The sequence below is a fragment of the Myxine glutinosa genome, chromosome 5 (assembly GCF_964187855.1).
Source record: "Myxine glutinosa chromosome 5, kmMyxGlut1.1, whole genome shotgun sequence".
NCBI classification, from domain to species: domain Eukaryota; kingdom Metazoa; phylum Chordata; class Myxini; order Myxiniformes; family Myxinidae; genus Myxine; species Myxine glutinosa.
In genome coordinates, this window is record NC_136265.1 from 17,564,908 (window position 1) to 17,585,295 (window position 20,388).

Genomic DNA, 20,388 nt, shown 5'->3' on the forward strand with positions numbered 1-20,388 from the left:
AATGAGGTGCGGCCTAGCATCTAGTCGAGACCAAGTCACCCAGGCCGACCACCCATTCCGACCCCAAATTCCTCATCGACGATAACTAAACAATATATTATATGACTCGCACCGTACATACCTCCTTCAAGATCTTGTTCTTGTCTTGATATAATCACTCAGACTCACCCTATCACGACTGAGTCCTCTCAGCTCTTCCAAATGGCGTCCGCTCCGCCTCGTGTCCAGTCCAACTCCGAGCTCTTCTTCTTCGAAAGACCTTTGACACTCGTGGCGGGGGCGTGATGACGTCACTGCGCTTCAGTCTTAGAAAACTAAGGGCGTGATGACGTCACTGCGCTTCAGTCTTAGAAAACTAAGGGCGTGATGACGTCACTGCGCTTCAGTCTTAGAAAACTAAGGGCGTGATGACGTCACTGCGCTTCAGTCTTAGAAAACTAATTTTTATATAAGTTAATATTTTCAATAACTCCTAGAGGCGAAGTCGGGATGAATTTCGTAATAAAAATAAAGTCCTTCGGCGACGGAAATTTAACCCGGCGTTTTCCTATGTAACTTTACCCTGAGGTAATTTTACCAAAAATCCACGAAATTTCACGGGTCCAGCCCTATTGAGTGCCTGCAGCCACTCAAGTCCCCCCACAGAGTCGGGCTAGAGTCAAGCTCAAAACGGTTTAGAAGCTCTCTTGGGAGGTCGCGGCCATGTCCGCGTGCGCTATTCCCACTGCGCGGCGAATGTCGTACACCAATTCCCCGATGGTCTCTTGGGGTTTTCTTTTTCGCACCGCGAGCTGAGCTTTAACAAGCTCGCTCTGCTGTTCCATGCCGAATCGATTAATCAAGGCCGAATGGAGATCTGACTAGGTGATAGCACCCGGTAGTGAGGCAGTCAGAACCTCCGCCACCACGCCGCACAGGGTTGCCACAAGGTGTATCCCACCTTCGTCCGGGTCCCAACCGTTACCCCTGCACACGTGATCGAACTCCGCCAGGTACGCCCTCAAATCGCTTTTGCCGTCATACGGCGCAAGCGGAACCTTATGGCCACCCGACGTTCGTACCCCGTACGCCGCTCCCTGCGGGGTTGACGCGGGGCTGAACCGTTCGGGTCCCCATAGTGCACTAGCTCTTGGGGGCTCGTGTGCGTTACCCGTCCCACTAAGGACTACCCCGGTCGGTGTCGATGCTTGGGCCGCGTCATCACAACGTCATCATCACAACCCGCTACCCACTCCATGCTCGCACACCCAGGCGGACACACACCTCTCACACACCCCGTTATCGCACACCCCCGCGCACGCTCTTTCTCCACGCACCCCGTACCAGTCGCCCACCTCACCATGGGCCTTTCGCGAACGCCCGGGTCTATTCCGACCCCCAAGCTCGTCGAACCTCCCCTTGCACCAAACACATTTCCGCCATCATCGCCACTCACCTCGGGGCTTCTCCTCCCTCGCTTCTCCTCCAGCACCTGCAAACATTTTATTTGGTCAGCAAGCACGTCATGATGTGAACACAGACCTTGCACATACTCCATCACCTCCTCCTTTATTTCATTATTGGTCTCCCTCCGTCTCTTCTTAATTTCACTCATTCCTTCTTCTACTTCCTCCAGCTTCTGTTTCACCTCCTCTATTTCCCAGTGCGCCCCCAAAATCTCTCCTTCTAAGGCTACCCTGTTCATCTCTACATGTGTCCTTATCTCTCGTTCCTTCGTTCCCAACGTATCTACTACATCATCCATCCTCTTCGTCAGTCCCTCGTGCACCATTTGACATTCCTTCTTTGTCGCTATAAGTTCTCGCTTCATTTCTTTTTGTGCTGCTTTCAGCCCCCCTATTACGTCGGTATTCTTCCGCACTTGTTCCCTTAATTCCTGTTGTCCTACTGTTAATTTTTCTACCTCCTGAGTCAGTTCTTCTATGCCCCCTGTAGTTTAACTGTACTCTGCCTCAACTTTCTCTCCACACGCTCCTCGCACCACCTCACCTCGTCGCGTACCACCGCGACCTCGCTCAGCTTACGCCCAATCTCCTCCCCCATTTTTTCATTTCTTTACCCGACTTGACCATGTTGTGCCTCGATTCCTCTCTCATCTTTCATTTCCCTGGTGGATTTGTCCCCCTGGGCATCCATTTTTCCATTCATTTTATTCATGTTATCCCTTATCTCTTGCGTGTCTTCACCCGACTTGACCATGTAGGCCCTCATTTGTGCCATAAATAGGCCCCAGTCCCCTGGCACCGCGGGCTCGGCTCTCGCCGCCACGTGTGAGGAGCTGCCATTTTCCTCCCCTACTGCCGCACCCTCTTAAATTTTCTCCATTACCAACTCTCCCTGCTGGTCCTGGGCCATTAGTTCTTCCTCATCTATTATTCCCACCCGCATTTGGTCGTCTTGGCCAGCCATTGTACAAATTTAATTTGATTTTAAAAACTAAATTTTGTCCGCTCGTAATTTTTGATTGCGTGAAGCGCACTCTAGGTCCAAAAATCCCACGCCCAGACACCAATTTGTTGTGGATCTTGAGCCCGTCGACGTACAGAGGGGGCTTAAACCCTCTTCCCCCTCGGGCCTTCGAGTCCACGAGGCCGCTACCCACTTTACACTCGGGCGGATTGCGGAGCAATTCCAGCCGCCATCACCGTAGCGAGCGTGCGGAAGGGTATCTGGTCGAATCCCCAAGTACCTTCTATACACACGCCGCCACGAGAACGGGGAATGGACCTCGCGCGAGTCACGCTGGTCTGATACGCCCGAGCGGTTTGCGTGTCATGTGACTCGTGCCGTTAATTCTTACTGAACCCGATTGAGCGGTTTTATTTCGTACAATGCGAAGCCAATGGTGGGAAAAGACATAAACAGCCAAATGGAAGCAAAGAACACAGGTTTATTATTACAATTTGTACAAATGATCAGGGCAAAGAGACACGGGGTAGAAACTTAATGTCCTTAACTTCATTCCCCGGACAAGGGACCGCCCACTCACTCACGTGGGGAAAAGGATGAAGAAGGAGGGGCTCAAAGCACGGCCGTTGGTGCCGTTCGCCCCGGTCAGCTCGTTGGGCGTGTCCCTCGAGATGTTCGTGGCACGTGCAGGGAGCCCCCGGGCAGGGAGATCGTTGGAGTCTCGGGCCCTAGGAGAGATCGTCCTCGAAAGTGCTTATAACAGCAGAATGCAGACTACAGGGAGAGTTGGTGCTTTCGATCACAGAGCGCAGAGAGAGATGATCACAGAGCCTCGATCTCACACACACCACAACAACAACAACAACATGCATTTTAAGGCCATTTTCCCTGCTGGAGCGGGGGGTTAGCCTTGCGGTCCCCATGACGATCTTCTCCATTTTGCCCTATTTTCTGCATCTCCTTGTTAACCCCCTTGCCCGCATTTCTTCTTCCACCATCTTTAGCCAAGTCTTTCTCGGCCTTCCCCGTCCTCTACTTCCTTCCACATTCATTTCCATCACTCTTCTCAACCAGTCACTTTCATCCTTCCTCAACACATGACCAAACCATCTCAACCTGTTCCTCATCACAGCATCAATCACAGGCTCTATTCCCATCATCTTTCGCAATTCATCATTTGTCTTCGTCTCGCTCAACGATACTCCGCACATCCACCGAACCATTCGCATTTCCACCCTTTCCAGCCTTCGTTGCTGCTCTACGTTCATTACCCATGTCTCGCTCCCATAAATCATAACACTTCTCACACATGCAGCATACACCTTTCCCTTCAGCTTCAACGACACTCCCCTCCTCATCAGCACGCCAATCAGTTCCCAAAACTTCTTCCATGCACATCTCACTCTTGCAACACTTTGCCGAGTCTGATCCACCTTCTCCATTCAGCATGTCTCTGAGGTAGCAAAATGTTTTCACACCTTCCAGCTTCACGCCGTCCAAGATCCAACTCAACATTTCCTCCATCTGCAGCTCCCTCTGTGCACACCTTACATTTGAATGTAGCTGCCACACTGGTTAATGACCCTCTCAAACCACTACATTTTTGATGAAAATGCCAAATGAAAATGCCAAATTTTTGGTTGCCGACTGACTAGGCATCCTCCGTCGTGTGAAGTCCTTCCTTGGCACACCTGAGCTCCTCACCCCATGCAAGGCTTTCATCCGCAGCTCAATGGAATACTGTTCCCCCTTCTGTGCCGGTGCTCCTGCCTCACACCTAGCTCGGCTTCACGCTGTTGAAACCAAAGCTTTCAGAATCATTGGAATCTCCTGCGATGAAGCTAACTCCGAGGGCCTTTCACTCGCTCACCGCCGGGCAGGTTGGTGGTCTTTCTATCTTCTACCGATTCCTCTCCGGCCTTGCTCCCCCAGCTCTCTCTGTGCTCTGGCCCCCCAATATTCCTTCAGGTCGCACAAGATCTGCCTGCAACCCTCTTATGGTTAAACTGCCAAAATCTAGGCTCTCTGCTCACCTTCACTCTTTCATTCCCCTTTTCTCCTGCCTCTGAAACAAACTCCCCCACTCCCTTCAATCCCACTCCTCCCTCCAGGTCTTTAAAACGGCTGTTCACCACCAACTCTTATCTTCCCCCATCCAAAACCTTGATCTTTTCTACCCCTGCTAATTCACCCCAGATACACTTTTTTTGAAATTCCAACTTCTTTCCTGGAAGTCCTTGCAGTGTTCATATGTTTTATACCTCTCCCACCTCCCCACAAGCCCTCCCCCTCCCACATTTCTCCCGATGTCCCTGCTCTCAAATGTTGTGTTTGTGTCCTTCCCCCTCTCTCCCCATCTTGTCTGCCGCTCCCCTTATTTTTGTGTTTAATGTGTCGGTTTGACTTTTTGTGTGATTAAGGTCTTTCACGAGCCTCGATCTTGTATACAAAAAACAACAACAGAGAAAACCAAAAAAAAAAAACCCTCGATCACACACACACAGTCGCTTCAGAATCCCGGGACAGAGAGCTCGTTTGGGGATCCGGGGCAGGGTTTTATAGCCCCTCCCCAGAGTCTTACCCGAATGTTTGAAACTCCTCCCCTGGCCGCCGTTGCTGGCCACTCCCCTTTGGCTCCCATTGGCTGCTTGCCGCTTACCGGCCACTCCCCTGTAGCTCCTCCCTCGGGCCTCCGAGACTTGTTCCAGGCCCTAGCACATGGCATTCTAGCCCAATTGAGGCCTACAAAACATATATATATATATATATATATATATATATATATATATATATATATATATATATATATATATATATATATATATATCTATATATATAAAGTAGAGTTGGCCTCTATCTATGATCTCTAAGATCTCGAGAACCCGTGGACGGATTTGCGCGAGCGGAAAGTACTGTTCGACTCGGGATGGTCCCAGGAATGTCACGGAGACATAAACATTTAAAAAATTTCGGGTTTTAAAATTAGCGTATTATTAGCACTAGCAGAAGAGAGAGGGATTCGAAGGGAGGGAGCACACCGCTTCTAGCGCTTCTGACTACAGCACACCTTAAAATTAAAAAAACTTCGGGTCTACAATCTCTAAGATCTCGAGAACCCGTGGACGGATTTGCGAGCGGAAAGTACTGTTCGACTCGGGATGGTCCCCAGGAATGTCACGGAGACATAAACATTTAAAAAATTTCGGGTTTTAAAATTAGCGTATTATTAGCACTAGCAGAAGAGAGAGGGATTCGAAGGGAGGGAGCGCAGCGCTTCTAGCGCTTCTGACTACAGCACACCTTAAAATTAAAAAAACTTCGGGTCTACAATCTCTAAGATCTCGAGAACCCGTGGACGGATTTGCGAGCGGAAAGTACTGTTCGACTCGGGATGGTCCCAGGAATGTCACGGAGACATAAACATTTAAAAAATTTCGGGTTTTAAAATTAGCGTAGCAGAAGCATTGCCGGCGCAGAAGCGGCAGAAGAGAGAGGGATTCGAAGGGAGGGAGCGCAGCGCTTCTAGCGCTTCTGACTACAGCACACCTTAAAATTAAAAAAACTTCGGGTTTTAAAATTAGTGTGTTACGCGTAATTAGCGCTAGCAGAAGAGGGAGGGAATCTAAGGGAGGGAGCGCAGTGCTCCCTCCAGCGCTTCTGTTAGCGTAATTAGCGTATTTCGGAACGTTAATTTTTCAACTTCATTATTCGGAATCAGTACGTCCCAGAGAACCTTCGTAACGTTAATTTTTCAACTTCATCCGATTGACATGGGACCAACGGCATGTGACAAAGAGTGAAACATACAGGCTACATTTATTTGACGACAATGAGTTCCGACTTCCGACCTCGGTGGGATGACAGGCTGAGTCAACCCCCCTGGTGTGAAGGGGGAGGAGGAGGGGAGGGGGAAGAGAAGGGGAGGGGAACGAGGGGGAAGGGGATGGGAGGGGGGAGGGGAGGGGGAAGGGGGAGGGGGAGGGGGAAGGGGGAGGGGAGGGGGGGAGAGGGGAAAGGGGGGGAGGGGGAGGGGAGGGGCCCTTCTTCCCCTGGGCACCCCCGCACCCTTCCCTCCCCCCCTTCCCCTCCCCCCTCTCCCCCCCCTTCCCCCTCCCCCCCATTCCCCTCCCCTCCTCTTCCCCCTCCCCTCCTCCTCCCCCGCTTCCCCCTCCCCCCTCCCCCCCATTCCCCTCCCCTCCTCTTCCCCCTCCCCTCCTCCTCCCACTCCCGTGCAAAGCCGGGTACCTCTGCTAGTATATATATATATATATATATACATATATGACGAGAATAGAACCATGTTCCACACCTTGAGTTCAAGAGATAACAAGATTTAATGATGAACCAATATCACAGCGCTGTGGAGGGTGTAAGAGTCATACCATTCACAATTGAACAGCATGGCCACATACACTCCTGAGTTCCTTACAGAAAGAACTTCCTTATATACTTGCAGAGTGTGATAAAAATCTCCGCTAAATTTGGCAAGTTTGAGCAGTATAATACACAATGGGGGAAACGTTGACCAGTACCCCCACCCTTGTCCTATCTTATTTGGCATGAGCCAAGGGAAAGATGCAGGAGAAAAAGAGCACAAGAGCACCGTGACATTTTCAAAACTTATCTTCCATGTTGGCTTTTGGTCAAGGACAGACAGACGCGTTTTCACTAGGGGGTCTAACAGAGCAAGCAGTTTCACTATCTTTCTACATTTTTTGGCACAGTTGGAAAATATAGCATAGTTAAATAGCAAGAGGGAACATAGTAAGCTTAATCCTTTTCACAAAGCAACCATTATTAAATGCAAACCACAATTACATAAGGCACAATAAAAGGCATGATCTCGACATTCCCCCATTTGGTCTCTACGAGACTACGTATCACAGAGACCAGGCCACATCGGCTTTATTTGCAAAGCAAAAGAGTATAGTGTTATATGTGGCCACATCGGGCTTTATTGAGTGTTGTATGTGTGTCCTCCCAGGGCATGCCACGCACATAAAGTACCTCGCATGCATGTTTGAAAGGTGTCATGTTGTGCGTGTTTGGAACATGAAGGCTCAGAACATGAAAGTCCATTAACGTTTCGGATCCACAACGAAGGCATCTGGTCCAGATGAGGTTCTGCCCCGCAAGGGGGCCTGCTACCTCCCCTGCGGAACTTGCTCCCCCCACCCTTTGCAGATGCGGTCCTTGCAGATCTTCGAAGTTAATCAACGATCATGCCCATGAGATCTCTCACGTGCTGCTGTTCTGGGGAATACATAATGTTGTCAGTATCTTGTGTCTCATGTTCCTGGTCAGGGTACAGAGCGTTAAAATCCGAATCACTTGAAGCAAAGAGATCCGAAACATTTGAAGCAAAGAGAGGGACTTCCTTTATGTCAAAGTCTCCCATGGACGCCTGGTCGGCTTGCGGGTCTAGGATATCCATGTCGGGTCCCTCGACTGCCAGACCCAGCGTCGCAATCAGATCCATAGTTGGGTCGGAAGGGGGTGTACAGCTGTGAGCTTGTAATACATAAGAGGCGTTAGCCAGTACACGCAAGGGGTTTACCACACAAGTATCACAGCCATCACAAACATCAATCCAGGCATCAGCCAGTTCCCACAAGGGATTTTCAACACAAGTATCACAGTCATCACAAAAATCAATACAATCTTCTGAAGCGCCGGTCACATCTGCCTTGTTGAAGGACCCATTCAGGTCGACGGCCTCTGTGGTCAAGATCATGGTCTTCCGACGGCGGTTTCTTCATCGTCCATCCTGAAAAATACTTTCTTACACACACCATGATCAAATTCCTAGCCCCCCGTCCCACCAATTGGCATTTAGTTACCTTATCTCTCAGATGGTTGGCTTATTCATAGCCGCATTTCCTGTGTCGTGTCTGGAAATTCAAATGCCATATTTACTTTCACCAATTTCCGAAAATACCTTCCTTTTAATCATCTTCCCTACATCTAATAATACATGATTTACCAACCATTTCCCCCCCCCAACCATAATCGGTCAATGGAAATAATCGGTATTCTCCCCTTCAAAATTTCACTGTTATCCTATCAATACCTGGACATTTTTTCCCTTCTTTCCTAGATACGCGAATTTCACACCAGTATAAACCCACTGGAAAAAATTATCTGAAAAATAACGAAATCGTCTCCAAGTTCTCTCGCTAATCTCCATCCGCAATCACCAACTTTACCCTCCTGTGCATTTTGCCTTAGGTTTTAGAACCTAGAGTCTACCAAAACAACAACAACTAGCCTCCCAAAGCCATTTCCCTGCAAGAGCGGGGGTTAGCCTTGCGGTCCCCATGACAATCTTCTTCATTTTGCTCTATCACCTCCCTTTGAGCAATAATTCAATTGATGTGATTCCCACATACCTGGTGGAGTTTGTTCACCTGGTCTGCAGAGCCGTGATCCAATCTTCACCAGCCCCCAATCACCTCCTCGATTGGGGTCATTCTGCATGTAGCAATCTGTCATTGACAAATAATCCATCTGAGTCGACTTTCCAATCCAATCATCTTTGCACTTTCCACGACCTTCTTCACACTTCCTCCCAAACCTTTCCTTCAGACACAACCCACATGAGTTATGAATACAATTTCCCCTTTCAGGCGCGTGTCTAGCCACTCACAGTGTCCACAAGACAAAATCATCATATTGCACACCTCAGCTCTCGAGACCACCCAGGGGTCCCTTGAGAGATGCATCCTAATGTTAATCAGCTCTCGAGAGCTCAATTTTGAACAGGGGTAAAACCAGCAATACTCAATTCTGCCAAGCAAGAGGCCAGAGCAGTATCACCCCTCTTCCCTCTGCCCACCATAACTGGCAGACAGACAATGGCGAGCCACAAGCCCCAACCCTACAAGGCTCCAGCTCCCATCCAAAGGACACAAACTCCCTCAGACTGGCATAATCTCTTTGCCAGCTTATGTACGAACCAAGATTGCAAACAAATAGTTTTCCAAACAAAACTCAGTTGTCACCCTATTGCACCATATTGGCAGAATTCACTTCAGCTCTCTACCACTCTTGTGTCGAGTGGTCCCCAAAATGACATTGCACGAACCCTTTCAATACCTGTCTAAACCTACTGCCATTTAGCGACGCTTCCCAGACGACGGTTCCCCATACACTATTCTGGCACAAAATTGTTGCATCCCACAGATGCCACGATTATTTGAACAAACTCATTTTCCTAATCCACCTTTTCAATTTTCATTTCAATTTAAAGTTAATCCAATGTCCTCTAATACCTCTCTTAGCATCCCATGCACCTGTTGCAGACACCCATTTTAGCCTCTGGCCCAATAGCTGCCCAATAAACAAATAATAAAAAGAAAATAACCTGATCTATTTATTGAAATAGACCGAATTCTCATGTTGGTCAATTTTTTCACCAACTGTGACTCTCGCGTCAATCCTGCCATTCCCAACCACATTTCCAGCGAGGATGACGTCACTATTTCACACCTTTCCTTCCTTGAACAGTGGGAGTCCTCCATGAGATGCATTCCGATGTAAATCACTTCAAAGTACCCGAATAGCCCTCCCTGGAATCGCACCTTTAACATTACCGGCACCGCCCTTTCTTGGTTCAAATCTTACCTCTGACAGACACAAATCCACTGCTCAACTCTATCCTGACGGACTGCATCACTGAAATAAATCCTGGCTTCAAATCAACTTTCTCAAACTTAACTATGATAAATCTGAAATAATCGCATCATCTTCCTTCGAACTCAGAGCACACCGACCAGTATACATCAAACATTGGATTCATATTTCCACAGAACTCCACCACTCTGTTAAATCCTAAACATGCCCAATGGGCAATCCCCTCTGCTCAGGGCTGCAAAATGCTGGATTCTAACCTTCCCAAACACAGCTCTTGTCCGCCAGGCTGCAAATTCAAAGCATTTTCAGTCCCCCTTTTTCCCATACACTAGCCAGTGTAAGTCAGCCAAACATAAACAAAGAGGTTCCAGCGAGCTGTGACCTCCATAACTCTAAACAACTCCACTGGCACTTTTTAAAACAAACTTTCCCAGTCACTTACTAAAATAAAGTGCAGCTCTTGTCCGTAGATATACGTTAACCAAGGTTACATGAGACTTGACAACAATAGTACTGCCCCGTGGAGCAAGGCATCAGAGACAACTCCCCTCCACCTTGACTTACCCCAGGTAGAATTTGGCTACCTACAGAGAAAGTACCTGCGCAACACATTTACAAACCAATTCGTCCCCTCGTATTAGGGGACATCACAAATGTTCCACCACAATTCACAGCAGGTGACCACCCACCTGCCTTCTGTCAAAGTCCAGTTCAATTTTCTGAGTTTCCATTCACAGACAGACAGACAGACGAACCCCCAACGTACTAACAGGATGGTCTCACAGAGGCCATTCCATTCAAATCTGTAGGCTGCCACGATTCTTCCCGCCAGGACACACCATCATAGTCACCATAGTCACACGACATGTCAGCAGACACAGTGAATGACATTCGACACCATAACAGACACCGCAGACACTGCTCCTCCTTGATCCATATCTGCAGACGCAGTCAGACACACCCAGTCGGACAGACAGACTGGCTCCACATTACAACTGCAAACATCCGAAATGACAACAGCTAACACCAAATATTTATTGTCCCCCTTTCAGGGAAGTCAAATCAACCACCATTAAAGCACAAAACAGAAAACGACCATATACTCAGAGTATATACCATATACTCAGAGTGAGACCCGAAAATCAAGCAGACAGACCGACAATCGAACCTGTCTTTCGACACTGCCAAACGACAAGTCTGCAGACACTGAGGGAGTGACATTCGACCCCCAGTAGACACCGCGGACACCGCTTTGGTCCGCACCTGCAACTCCATGGCACACCCGCAACTCCCTCAAAATCAGTGTTCAAAGACATGACTCCATGGACAGCCAGAAAGCCAGACAAATACGGACACACACACACAGAGATAGACACAGGTGGGTTATCGCCTGCATTCTGTACAAATTCCATGTTCCTGTCCATAAGTTGGCCCATCAAGTGTAACCCCTTTCACGAAACCTTTTCTGAGGGTCAAATGTAACAGACAGCCAAGACGGACCGGCAAATAGGCAGGGGCAAACCCCGAGGCCCCAGACACCATCACCACACACATACCCCGCATCACATAGGAGTATCAATGAGCCGGACAGCAAATGCCATGTCTTCGTCCCAAATCGAGGGCAAATTTTCACAATGGCAAACAATTAATATATTGTCCACATTCATCTTGGTCACCCCAACCCATCCTGGCTCTCCCCAAGAGCTCCGTGTCCGGACAGACAGACAGATAAACAGACCGGGTGAAACCATAACCATCCATCCTTCCGATTGGACTCACGCCAGCATCACATGTCATTCTTGCCTTCATTCAACGCATTCTGCCATCCCAAGTCGGCCAAATACAAGCCCCGGCCATGCCGTTGAATAAACACCCAGTCGGTTGACAGCCTATCATTTTTGACTTTTACTCCCATTCTCCCTTGCTACATCTGGAGAGCCGTTAATGTGGGGATGTAATTGAACACTTGTTTTAAAGCCCTGTCTACACATGCTCTCCATAACATACTCATTATTCCCTGCCAATTTTCCCCAGCAGACTGAGTCCCACATGGCATCTCAAAATCTAAACTGATACCTTTTATTTCTTCCTAAATGTACTCAATTAATTTTTCACCTTCACAACATATAAATAATATCATTCCAAAGTACTCATCCGGATTGCCCAACGCCTGCAGGCAATTTGGGGAACCCCTTGTCAATCAATGACACACATCAATGACACACACACAATAAACACAAATACACGCTGCAATGACAGATCATTCATTCCCTTATACACCCATACCATGTGACTGACCCTTCATTCTCCATACAATACAGTATAAATTCATGCACACTCATGCACACTCCAATCCTACCTACCTGTGAACTTACCTGGCCCCTTGCTGTGAGCCTATCCATCCCCTTCAGGCTCACCTGTTGGTTTCTACCTGGATTTCTTTCTTCCTGTGCTTTATCTGCTTCTTCCTCTGCTCTTGAAGTCTCAGCACTTCTCCTGCCTTTCTCCTATCTGGTACCTGCGCTTTTCTGATTCCAGTTTAATTTATCCTTCTCCAAAAATCACATAAACATTTCCTATTTCCACATATAAGAAATAACCAATATCTCCCTTGAGATACAAAACAAAACGCTTCCAACTCTAGCATCCCAAAGTCTTCCTTGGAAGCATGCTCGACAATGCAGCACCGCTTCCACTCAGCACACAACATACATGTGCTCACTCCAACACATCACTTCAAGCTACCTCATCACTCGCATTGTTCACACACACGAATGCGTCCCCTGCTTGTGCACAGCATGGTCCGCATTCCTGTCTCGATTCTGTCCCACCTCGCTGTTCCCCGCGAGGCAGCTACTCCGTTGCCCCGGTAACCTGCCTGCATGTCTCGGCTCGCGTGTTCACAGCTGGATTCCACACACCTCGTACATTATAATCCTCTCTGTTTTATTTCTCCAGATCTAACCTCATCTCTTGTCCAGAAAGAGCTAATACTTGACCTGCCTATAGCATATTGTCAGAACTCCTTCCTTTGGGTAAAAACTGCACCGGATGTGCATGCCTTAAATCCTGAGACAGGACAAAGAAGGCCTTGAGGGGGGGGGGGGGGGGGGGGTTTATCAGATACACACATCCAGTGCGTAGCTTAACTTAAAATACTCATCGTCCTACCTTCCTTGGGCTAGTCCCTCCAGCGGGTCGAAGATCGGGCCGCCCCCCGATCTGTAATACCCTTCTCTTAACACAGTACTCACGCCGGAGTATTCTTAACACCAATATCTATTACCCATTCTTATCCTTATTCTTCCATATCCTTATAAAGGTGCAACCAGCCGCATCTTACCTGGCTCATTTTAATCCTTTATTCGCCTGACTCGGCCACCCGAATGCGTCGAATACACGCACTCCGTCTCCAGAACTCAAATCATTCTAGTTTACTTCAGATTGAGTATTACTCCGACATACCTTAATCTCCCTTAAGATATTTAATTAACGTGCACGGAACATTTTCCCGTCCATGCGCCCAGGCGGTCGCTCCCAGCGCACGGCAGCACGACCCCCATTTGCAAGAAGCAGCTCGTGATGCGTACAAGGCGCAAGGAAGCGCCCCGAGGCCATCCACCGAAAAATCCTGCCTTTTAGTTTACCGCGCCGATATTTCCCTCATCCGGTCCTCCCGCGGCGCTAACTCGCGGTCAATGCTTGTATAGCGCTTCTAACTTGTCTAACTTATCACCCATGCCAGGGCTTTCCTAAAGGGGTTCTCCCTTCTTAACTTAGCTTAACACTTATCCTGGCCATCCTCCTTGGGTCCCCTCCGTTAGTCCGCAGCCAATACTTTCTCTGGTTACTATCAACCCCATCAACTCCATCTTTGCCCTGCCTGGGAAGTTCTTGGCTTTACCAAGAAGTCCCCCCTTTTTGCTAACTGACCCCCATTTCTTGGTTCATCAATAGACAACTTGTTACCCGAGCCAAATAGGCCTGTACTTACACACCAGATTCCAATTTGTTCGTGATCCAAGCACGGAACGACGAAATGGAAGACAGCCTGAGTGAGTAAACGGAGCTCAATTTGGAAAGACCCCTCAGTATGAAAACTCACGTTAATCGAATCAGTGCTGGCCAGCCTCTCCGCTGAGTCCCCACAGGGTCTGCCTCCCAAATATCGCTCAGAGTCGGATCCCACTCCTGACACCAAAACTGACGAGAATAGAACCATGTTCCACACCTTGAGTTCAAGAGATAACAAGATTTAATGATGAACCAATATCACAGCGCTGTGGAGGGTGTAAGAGTCATACCATTCACAATTGAACAGCATGGCCACATACACTCCTGAGTTCCTTACAGAAAGAACTTCCTTATATACTTGCAGAGTGTGATAAAAATCTCCGCTAAATTTGGCAAGTTTGAGCAGTATAATACACAATGGGGGAAACGTTGACCAGTACCCCCACCCTTGTCCTATCTTATTTGGCATGAGCCAAGGGAAAGATGCGGGAGAAAAAGAGCACAAGAGCACCGTGACATTTTCAAAACTTATCTTCCATGTTGGCTTTTGGTCAAGGACAGACAGACGCGTTTTCACTAGGGGGTCTAACAGAGCAAGCAGTTTCACTATCTTTCTACATTTTTTGGCACAGTTGGAAAATATAGCATAGTTAAAAAGCAAGAGGGAACATAGTAAGCTTAATCCTTTTCACAAAGCAACCATTATTAAATGCAAACCACAATTACATAAGGCACAATAAAAGGCATGATCTCGACATATATATACATATATATACACACACACACACACAATATATATATATATATATATATATATATATATATATATATATATATATATATACACATATACTTTCATCAAGCACCATCAAGCAAAGTATAATGTTCATTGGTTTAGGATCCAAAGAGTGTTCTTTGCGTAATCCATAAGTAGAGTATCTAAGATAGGAAGAGTCTCCAAGATAGACCGCACTGGCATAGTCTACAAAATGAAACCAGTTTTCAGTCTCCAAGGCAAAACTCTCTTCCTGATTTTATTAAATTTATTGAGTCTCCAAGGTAGGCACCACATTTTTAACCATCTAGGCAGAACTCATATATATACATATATACATACATATATATACACACACACACACAGTATATATATATATATATATATATATATACTTTCATCAAGCACCATCAAGCAAAGTACTGATATGGTCATGATATGGTCAAAGGTCATGATATTGTCATATTGATATGGTCAAAGGTCATGATATGTTTTACCCAAATTTAGTGAGTCTCCATGGTAGGTATTGAAACCATCTCGGCAGAACTCATAATATGTTTTACCCAAATTTAGTGAGTCTCCAAGGTTTAACTCTTTGGCTGGGTCATCAAGGTAGAACTCATTCTGTGGGGCTTGGTTGCTCAAAAGGTCTTCAAACAAATCACTCATTTCACCACAAGATGTGGTGAAAGCAGTATTTTCATATTGCATCTCAGATACAATTTCCTGTGAGAGAAAATAACAATGTATTAATTTAATATATTGGAGTCTCGCGAGATCTCGGAGACGGTGGGAGGGGAGGGATTTTCGAAGCTCCACACGGTCTCCACGTTTTTCGAAGTTGTCTGTTCACAATTGTATTTTGTCGAAACTGTATTTATCTTTCGGTGTGTGAAGTTATTGTGTGCAACTTTGGTTGTTTCTCGGTGTTTATCTTTCATAAATTGATCGTCTGTTTGCCGTGTCGCGAGCAAGGCCTTTGCCGCGTTGCGATCGATTTGAAATCGAAGTTAAGTGATTGTTCCCATTTGTATTTTCGTTAAAACTGTATTTATTTATGGTGTTGTACGTATATTGTGTCCCGACGAAGATTTTTTGGTGCAAATCTTTCATACCTGTATTGAAAATCGTGTTAATTCGTGTCGTGTCTTGAGGCCTTGTACAGTGTACACTGTACAACCTTGAGGCTTTGTTTTTCTCTCAGCGGTCCGTCGTTTGTGATCCAATAACTTTCGTTCTCTGTATTCCCAGGCTTTTCACCCAAAGCCTACTTCCTTGTGTAAATCTCAACTAAAAAAAAAACAAAAAAAAAACATTTCCTTCTCTGTTCTCATTCGTTTATTCATTCTTATTCGCTCGTTCGTTCTTCGACCACGTGTTTCTCCCCCATTTCCCCAGATAGTTTTCTCTGTTATTAACCTTCAATGTTTACACTTTCCCCTCAAGTTATGTATTCCGTCATATTTTATAACACCTTTTTCTTCTTCTTCTTTAAAAGGCTGCTTTCGACTTGCTCACCAAATCAATTCATCCCAAAAAAAAATCCATCTCCTATAGTGCCTCTTTTCTACATTCCCTAAACTCTCCTGCACTCCATCCTCCATCCAGCGTCCTTAAACGTATTTTTAACTCGAAGGTCACAAGAAACTCATTTTGCAATAAATGTTCGTTTCCCATAAATCGTACACTTTCTAAAATCCAATCTCACCCCTCCCCTCCAAATCTTCCCCATCACCCCTCCCCTCCAAATCTTCCCCATCACCCCTCCCCTCCAAATCTTCCCCATCACCCATCCCTGTCAAATCTCCCCCCTTGCCCCCTCCCTCCTAAACTACCCCCTCACCCCTCCCCGCCAAGACGCCCCCTCACCCCTCCCCTCCAAATCTCCCCCATATCCCATCCCTTTCAAATCCCTCCCCTTGTCCCTTCCCTCCCAAACTCCCCCCTCACCCCTCCCCTTCAAATCTCCCCACCCTCATTGCTTCTCAATTTCCCCCCTCTCACTCCCACTCCTCAAAGCGTCCTCCCCGCTTCTTCCCCCTTCCAACTCTCACCTCCATCTCCCCCAACCTTCTGCCTCTCTCTTCCCCCTCCTCAAATAACACCTCATTGTGCCTCACCCAATCACCATCAAACCTTTTGTCCGCCCCATCCTTCCCTTTCTCCGAGCTATTCTGAAATCTCTGACACACCTTCAACAGCTCTCCCTACCTCTTCCACCTCTTCCACATCTTACCCTACCCCTCCTCCCCCCTGTTCTGTATCTGATGCTCCCCCTTCCTCTTCATTAACGGTATGGACCTCAAACATCCGGGGCCTTCGTTCAAACTTAACTGATCTCTCCATACAGGTTGCTTCTGTCAAACCAGACGTGATCTGCTTAACAGAAACTTTCCTCATTTATGATGTCTCTGATTCCTTAGTATCTCTCCCGGGCTACTCCCGCCTCCGGTATGATAGACCTGAGCCTCGTCCTGGAGGCGGGGTTGCTATCTTTATCAAAAACTCTCCCTCACTCGCCCTGCACTGCACTCTCTCCACCTCACCCCCAGGAATACCTCTGGCTACGGCTTCCCCTTCGCTCCCACCTCTTGTTCATATGTGTGTTGTACCGTCCACCAAACAGTGATGACTCCATCCACATCTCGCTGTCTGATAATATGGACCAACTTCTATCTACTCATCCCAACTCTCTCTTCCTCATATGTGGTGATTTCAACTGTCATCATGCCAGTTGGCTGGGTGTGGGTACCTCTCTCACCAGCCATGGCTCCTCAGCAAAGGACTTCTGCGACTCACTGGGACTGACACAATCTGTCAATTTCCCGACCCGGATCTCAGTCAACGGAACATCTTCTCTTCTGGACTTGGTTATGACTAACTTCCCTGAAAATGTCTGCTGCTCTTCTTCTGCTCCAATCGGATCATCTGATCATGTCCTTGTTAAAGTGGACATCTCTCTGACCATCCTCAGGGAGCCTGCTCAGCGTCGACGAGTCTGGCATTTCACTCAGGCCAACTGGCACGGTCTTCAAGCAGCCATCAATCATCTGGACTGGTCTCCCATCTCTACCACCTCTGACATCAACTCATCCTGGGAATTCTTCCAAAGTAAATTGCTCTCTCTCATGCACAGATTTATCCCATCTCGTCTTCAGTTGTCATACCCTGCCTCCCGTCCATGGTACACGGAATCTTGTGGTGAGGCTGTTGCCCAGAAACAACTTGCCTTCGTCTCCTGGAAAGGAAATCTCATTTCCTTTCACAAAGCCCGAAACAAGTGTGTGTCCACCCTCAGGAGAGCCAGGAAACAATATCTCTCCGTTCTCAAGACCGAACTCTCTTATCTGTCTCCCTCTTCCAAATCCTGGTGGCGTCTGGTCAAATCCGTTTCTGGTGTTTGTTCCCCCTCCATCCCCTCCCTTACCTCAAACGGCTACACAGCTGACTCCGCACGTGAAAAAGCTGAATGCCTCAACTCTGTGTTTGCCTCTAAATCTTGTGTCCCAAACCCATCCCTCTCTGTACCCACCATACCCAGTCGTACCCTGCTGCTCCTGGACTCCGTGTCCTTTCCTCCTGACAAGGTGGAAAAGTTTCTGTCAACCCTCGACTCTGATTCTGCAACTGGACCCGACGGCATCAGCCCACGGGTCCTAAAATCCTGCTCTGCTGCTCTATCTCACCCTCTCTCTGTTCTCTTCACCCTCTCTTTTGCTCAAGGTCAACTGCCATCTGCTTGGAAATCAGCCAACATCACCGCTTTGCACAAAAAAGGTGCAAAAACAGATACTAGCAACTACAGACCAATCAGCCTTCTCCCAATTATCAGCAAAGTCATGGAATCCATCATTGCTTCGGATATGAAATCTTTCCTCTTCTCCAATGGCTTGATCTCTGATCATCAATTTGGTTTCAGACCAGGTCACTCTACGCTGGACATGCTGCTTCTGCTGTCTCAACAATGGATGGAGGTCCTCAATGCCAAACAGGAAATTAGAGCTGTCTCCCTCGACATATCACGTGCCTTCGACACGGTCTGGCACCCCGCTCTGCTCACCAAACTCTCCTCCTTTGGTATCCATGGAAATCTCCACGCATGGCTGGCGGACTTCCTCTCTAGTCGTCGTCAACGTGTGGCCCTGAATGAGTTTCTCTCATCTCCTCTTCCTGTTCAGGCTGGAGTTCCCCAAGGCAGTGTTCTGGGCCCCGTGCTTTTTCTGGTCTTCATCAATGATCTCTCTGACTCTCTTGAAAATCCTCTCTATCTCTTTGTTGATGACTCCACTCTCTGCCGCTCCATTCCTCTTCCCTCAGATCGGCAGTCTGCAGCCTCCTCACTCTCTGAAGACTTGGACAAAATCAGACTGGTCAAACAAGTGGAACATGTCTTTCAATCCTGACAAATCTCACACTCTTACTATGTCTCTCCGAAAAGATCGACTGGACAACCCTCCCATCTACTTTCTCAACAATCCTCTCCAAGAAGTTCTGTCGCTCAAGCTTTTGGGTCTCACTATCTGCCATGATCTTTCTTGGGAAAACCACATTTCCAAGCTGGCCTCCAAAGCCAGTCGCCGACTGGGCATCCTCCGTCGTGCGAAGTCCTTCCTCGGCACACCTGAGCTCCTCACCACATACAAGGCTTTCATCCGCAGCTCAATGGAATACTGTTCTCCCCTATGGGCCGGTGCTCCTGCCTCACACCTAGCTCGGCTTCACGCTGTTGAAACCAAAGCTTTCAGAATTATTGGAATCTCCCGCGATGAAGCTATCTCTGAGGGCCTTTCACTCACTCACCGCAGGCAGGTAGGTGGTCTTTCTGTCTTCTACCGACTCCTCTCCGGCCTTGCACCCCCAGCTCTCTCTGTGCTCTGTCCCCCAAATATTCCTACAGGTCGCACAAGATCTGCCAGCAACCCTCTGATGGTTAAACTGCCGAAATCTCGGCTCTCTGCTCACCTTCACTCTTTCATTCCTCTTTTCTCCCGCCTCTGGAACAAACTCCCTCACTCCCTTCAATCCCACTCCTCCCTCCAGGTCTTTAAAACAGCTGTTCACCACCATCTCTTATCTTCCCCCATCCAAAACCTTGATCTTTTCTACCCCTGCTAATTCACCCCAGATCCACCTTGTTTGAAATTCGAACTTCTTTCCTGGAAGTCCTGGCAGTGTCCATTTGTTTTATACCTCTCCCACCGCCCCCTTCCCATGCCCCCCCCCCCCCAAAGCCCTCGCCCTCTCTCAGATCTCTCGATGTCTCCATGTCTCTCGGTCCCTGCTCTCAAATGTTGTGTTTGTGTCCTTCCCCCTCTCTCCCCATCTTGTCTACCGCTCCCGATGTTATATGTTTTATGTGTCGGTTTGTCTTTCTGTGTGATTAATGTTCGCTCTTTCACGAGCCTCGATCTTGTATACAAAAATAAATAAATAAATAAAAAATAAAAAATACAATATTATTATATGTATTAATCAAACTTTGTTTAAAAAAAAACCCCCCAAAAAACCTCATCTCCATTAAGAAGAGGTTTGAATCCAGTTCATAAATTTGAAGGTTG

The 20,388-nt window shown here is 47.5% G+C and overlaps 1 protein-coding gene and 1 long non-coding RNA gene across 5 annotated transcripts in view; one reads left to right on the forward strand and one right to left on the reverse strand.

Moving 5' to 3' along the window:
• Positions 1–20,388, forward strand: part of LOC137427894 (uncharacterized) — a 197,902-nt gene that overhangs the window by 81,808 nt on the left and 95,706 nt on the right. The window lies entirely within an intron of this gene.
• LOC137427893 (uncharacterized) lies at positions 6,725–11,178 on the reverse strand. Its single transcript, XR_010984603.2, has 3 exons — positions 8,799–11,178; positions 8,250–8,300; positions 6,725–7,920 (listed from the first exon to the last, which is right to left on the reverse strand). It is a non-coding gene; the product is annotated as an uncharacterized LOC137427893 (long non-coding RNA).